Source organism: Capra hircus, chromosome 1 (assembly GCF_001704415.2).
Source record: "Capra hircus breed San Clemente chromosome 1, ASM170441v1, whole genome shotgun sequence".
Classification (NCBI taxonomy): domain Eukaryota; kingdom Metazoa; phylum Chordata; class Mammalia; order Artiodactyla; family Bovidae; genus Capra; species Capra hircus.
This window is the reverse complement of record NC_030808.1, coordinates 96518485-96524484: the sequence shown is the minus strand read 5'-3', so window position 1 is coordinate 96524484 and position 6000 is coordinate 96518485.

Genomic DNA, 6000 nt, shown 5'->3' with positions numbered 1-6000 from the left:
GAACACGCACATATCTGCATTTATTCTTTACCATTGTGATGTCTTTTTGATATCCTCAACATCTAGAACAAATTAACACTGGTATTTAATACTTAACAATACACATGTGATCTAAGTATCCAAGCTTATGAACTCCACTTAAGTTTGGATTTCTTCTCCTGAAGGAATATGAGCCTCCTACAAGTGCCAATATACAGAGAGAAATCTGCCTATGATACGGCTTTGAAAGGATAGCTTCTGTTGTTTGTGTCATTGCTTGGGGGGGAGGCGCGAAGGTGTCTTATTGGTCTGCCATTTAGGACGTGACAAATATTTGAAGAGGCCCTTGTGTTACAGGGAATAAACATTAATTACATTGTGTCTTTGAAAATGAATGTGAAATACGCTTTGAAGAAAATTTGGGAAAAACAGAAAATCATAAAGAAGAAAATGCAAATCCATCCCAAATCAGACTTCTCAGAGGTAACAATGGTCTCCCTCATTGAAGGCAGATTCTTTACCAGCTGAGCCACATGGGAAGCCCACAATGGTTAATACTTTATACAATCACCTAAATGTTTTTGAGAAGGCAGTGGCACCCCACCCCAGTACTCTTGCTTGGAAAATCCCATGGATGGAGGAGTCTGGTGGGCTGCAGTCCATGGGGTGGTGAAGAGTCGGACACGACTGAACGACTTCACTTTCACTTTTCACTTTCATGCATTGGAGAAGGAAATGGCAACCCACTCCAGTGTTCTTGCCTGGAGAATCCCAGGGACGGGGGAGCCTGGTAGGCTGTCATCCATGGGGTCGCACAGAGTCAGACACACCTGAAGTGACTTAGCAGCAAATGTTTTTTATGTGCATATGTAAAATACATGTATTTTCAAAACTAAAGACATTATATATAATCTTTTCATCTTATTACCTTAAAAATATAGTTAGTGAATATTTTTATGTCATGGGATGTTCATTGAAGATATTTTTATATGACTGTGCTGTATTGAGTTCTAAAATTACACTATAATTTAAACAACTTTCAGTTTGGGACATTAGATTGATTACAACTTTTTCCCTGTACTTATAGAGATATTCTTTGGCATAAATTTTTGATCACATCTCTGAATATTTATTTTTTAAAGATCAATTTCTAAAAGTGCTCAAAGGACCTGGAATTTGTAGGAGAGGTGATCTGTCGAATATTTAAAGAGAGTGATTGAAATTGTTCTCCACTTTGGCAAAAGCATATGGAGGGTTTTTGTATGATAAGAAAATACTTTGATTCATCCAGCCCTTCAACAAATATTCTCTGAATGCCTCCTTATCCCAGGCTCTGTTCATAGGTGATAAGGTGCAGCAGGAAGCGAGATGTGTTCACCTCCATCACAGCAGTAATCCAGAAAGTTAGAAATCGTGGGTCAACTTCCTGTTACAGAAAACAGGGCAAGCAGCTTGTCTGGTTTTACACAGCCATCCATGGAGAGCCAGGAATGGAATACAGGTTTCTCTCCTGCAGTTGAAGCCTCTTTGCCCACAACCAGCCATCTCTCCCCTAGTGAGATCTTGAGGGCATCAGTTCAGGGCTGGCTTTTGGTGTCTTCTGTACTTAGATCTAACTCTCAGCAAAGTTGTGAAGGGAATGGGGCCAAGCCTGTTGTTGGGGCTCGGGCCTCTCCCTTTTGTGCCATTTCCCCTTCTGGAGTCCCCTAATCCTCTCTCTCAGGCACCCCACGAACTCCTAATCTTTTCTCGTGACTTGTGAAAACTCCCCTTTCTGGGAAGAAACTGATTTCAGTCCCTTGTATCGCAATGTGAATGAATTAAGACAGTGTTTCTTCTTCCAAGGGGAGTTAACTGTGAAGGCATTTCAAGATCTCCTTCTTATCCAAGAATGCCAGACTTTGTTTCCAATGGAGGCATTTTGGGCATCAGGGAGTAGGTAGGGCAGGGGTGCCCTTCCTTCACAGCACATCTTCCCACACCATTTCCACCACAGTTGGCTAGCCCAATTTCCCCCTTAAATATAAGGTTGACAAGGCTGGGTGGGGAAGTTGAGGACATTGTATCCATATCCTGAGTTTATTTCCAGTATATTAAAGGGGCTGCTTTAGTTTGGGGGAAGAGTGGATACCTGTATATATAAGGCTGAGTCCCTTCACGGTTAACGTGAAACTATCACAACATTGTTCATCGGTTATATTGCAATACCAATTAAAATGTTAAAAAAAAAGAGCCTGCTTTGAACCTAGAGCTTCAGAGAACAGGGAACCCCATTGCTAGGAAACCCCCTTCCCCCTTCCCACCTGCCCTGTGAGGAGTGTCTCTGCTAGGAAGGAAATTCAATTACAGTCTTCCAGTCACCAGAATTGAATTTGGATGGACTATTTCCTCTTTGGATTCTATTCCAAATTGTATTCCTGTTGCTGTGTTTGAAGTTAATTAGAGTCACAAATCATTCATATTTCCCTTCTCTGAAGGCAAGTCTGCCACAGTACTTATCTCATCCAGTTAATTGACTTTCAGAGGGCTCATCCCTTCCTGAAAACACTCTAAATGGCTCTGTAAGCATCAGACTTACACATATATGCAATAAGCACTTGGAGAATTCAAATTTTAGGTCATAAAAATGGGTGGGGGCGCGGTGAGGCTTTTCTCTCTGAGCCTCACAGCTTAGAGTTTTTCTTAATTTAATTGAGGCCAATAGTAGAATGCAAAGACCTTCTCGTGGGGTAGCAGCGTGTGGGCTGAGGAGAGGAAGGGAACTTGCCACAGAAAGTACTCTCATTGCCAGTCAGTGAACTCCTAACAGTTGGAAATAACATGTGGGAAAGCTGTCCATTGAATGTTTGAGATATGTGAACCCTTTACATTTCTAATGGGTATTCAATTTTTAAAAATGGTTTTGAGTTACAGACTAAGGAGAAGATGCCTCTAAAACACCTTCAATACTCTGAATAAGCCTTTTAATCTTTTTTTTTCCAATTTTTAGAATTATGGTAAAATATATATAACATAAAACATACCATAGTAGCCATTTTTAAGAGTACAGTTCAGTGGTATTAAGTACATTGATATTGCCATGCAAATGTCAACAGCACCCTCTCCCAGTGAGAAGCTCCATATCCACAGTAACTCTGCACGCTTCCCTCCCCCAGCCCCTGGCAACCTCTGTTCTTCTTACTGTCTCTATGATTTTGACTACACTTGGTACCTCATATTAGTGAAGTCAAAGAATTAATATTTGTCTCTGCAACTGGCTTATTTAATGTCCTACAAACTGTAGCATATGTCAGAACTGTATTCATTTTTAAGGCTGAGTAATTTTCGATCCTATGTATAGACCACATTTTCTTTATTCATTTATTCATTGATGGGCATTTGGTTCCCTTCATGTGTTAGCCATGGTGAATAATGCTGCTATGAACAAATACCTTTGAGACCCTACTTTTATTATTTTTGGATATATGCCTAGAAGTGGAATTGTTGGATCATATGGTAGTTCTATCTTTAATGCTTTGGGGAATTGCCAAGCTGTTTTCACAGCAGCTGCATCATTTTACATTTTCACTAACAGTGCACAAGGGTTCCATTTTCTCCAAATAGTCATCAGTATTTGTTATTAAATAACCTTTCAACTTTAAGACCCATGGAATCAGGTTGTATTTTGGAATATCAATCCAATTATTTTTGATCCTGATAATCCCTAGTTCCAGATTGCCCCATGACTCTTCTTGGATGCTGTTTGTAAACAGGCAAATGGGCATCCTCCCACCAGTAAGACTAAATTACCAGGCTTATTGCCCCCAGCCCCACCCTGCCCCGGAAGAAGGATAATATGTAGGGAAGTCCTTTTCAGACTGAAAGAAGAGGGCTAGTCCGGCTCCTACTGGTCCTGCTGGATGATGGGGAGAGGAAGAGAAATAGAGGTAAGATAGAGAGGGAAAAATGCATGTCCAGGCTTTCCCCACTCTGTGGGCAGGGCGTGATAGGAGTGAGAATGCCTGAAAACATCCAAAGGGTTATGATACAGTTAGCTGGAAAAGATATAAGCTGTGGTGTGCTTGTTGTTCAGTCACTAAGTTGTGTCTGACCCTCCGTGACCCTGTGAATGCGGCACACCATCCTTCACAATCTCCTGTGTTTGCTCAGATTCATTCCATTGAGTCAGCGATGCTATCTAACCATCTCATCCTCTGCTGTCCTTTTCTTTTGCCTTCAGTCTTTCCCATCACCAGAGTCTTTCCCGATGAGTCAGTTCTTCCCATCAGGTGGCCAAAGTATTGGAGCTTTAGCTTCAGCATCAGCCCTTCCAATGAATATTCAGGATTGATTTCCTTTAGGATTGACTGGTTTGATCTTCTTGCAGCCCAAGGGACTCTCAGGAGTCTTCTCCAGCACCACAATTTGAAGGCATCAATTCTTTGGCACTCAGCCTTCTTTATGGTCTAACTCTCACATCCATACATGACTACTGGAGAAACCATAGCTTTGACGATACTGACCTTTGTCAGCAAAGTCTTTGTTTTTTAATACACTGTTTTGGTTTGTGGTGTGCTTATAAAGGTTTAATAGACAGCTCTCTGGGAAAGGAAAAAAAAACCCAACCCTGATCTTGCAGCTTGTGCCAATTTGCATGGCATAAATAACGCTCACCGTGGCTGATTTCAAGCTATCAGTGTGAATTCACTGAACACAGAGCTGGGAAGAAATGTGTAATAGCACATCATTACATAGTATTTCCTCCATACAGACATAACAGTTGTAAATAACCTCAAGATCATAGATCACAGTTACATGTAATAAAATAGTTTTGAGTATTTATCACCTTTATTTTCAGTATAACTAATTGTAAGTTTGTAGAAGTTAAGTGTTAATAATGATTGATTCTGTAACTGAGTCACCAAAATCATGGAAAGTTAATCGTTCTCGTGAGCAGGCTGTCGCACACCACGGGCTATATGCCTCTGTGAGCAGAGCCCAGAAACGATGGTGTATCGTTAGTGACACGCGTGGCTGCTACTTGAGCCCCAGGTGGTGCTCCTGGTTTTCAGGCCCATCCTGTGGTGGGATGCAGTGAATTCTAATCCAGAAGTGCTGAGGCCTCAGCAGACCAGCAAAGGTCTGGAGTCCAGCTGAAGAGGAGTCAATGTTCAGGAACTTTTCCAGAGTTAACTGCCAGGCCTATGAACTTTGGAAGGGAGTGTCATCATGAGACCCACACGGCCTGTTGTTCTTCGGTGGTCATCTGTCCAGGGAGCTGCCCAGGGAGTCATTCGGCAGGAGCATCCATTAGTGATCCAGAGCACCCTAGTTCTCATCTACACCTGAACTCCCCTCTTTTATGAGCTCTCATCGTCTCTGTTCCTAGATGCTATTTTGGACAGAAGCAAGGGAGAAGGGAGGAAATCCAGAAGATGGAGAATTTATTACAAAGAGACTAGATCATCTAAAAAGAGACCAAACTGGAAGGCAAACGTGATTCCATAAATTAATATATTTAAAGTTTGTTTTTCTCTCCCCTGCTACCCAGTGGGGTAGACCTTTGCAAGGGAGATTAAGGAGTTGCAAGGGAGATTAAAGACAAGGCAGGTTCTTCACATCTCATGTGGTGTGGACAATATGTGACCTTGATGCTCCTCTCCATCTTTTCTGTAGATGTCACTATGTATGCCATCAAAAAGTAAAATAAGTGAATGCTATCATCATTAACTGGGTTTGAGACTATAGGCAGGTAATGTTCCTGCAATTAGGCCATAAAATGGATGTCGGCAATGACTCTAATGTTCTGTGGTGCCAAGGGTGGAGGGATGTGTGGCTGTGACTGGAAATTGGAACTGGGAAAGGGGTAACTCACAAGGCAGCGTAGTGAGCAGGGTGCTGGGTAAAGCCCTGCATGTTGTTCTCCCAAGTTCTCCCAAGTCTGCTAAAGTGGAGCTTTTAGTTTCTTTACCGAAGTAAAGTGAATTTTAAAAGGTAGGATGACACTGACTTTCTTCAAATTTAAATTTTAATAGTCGATTA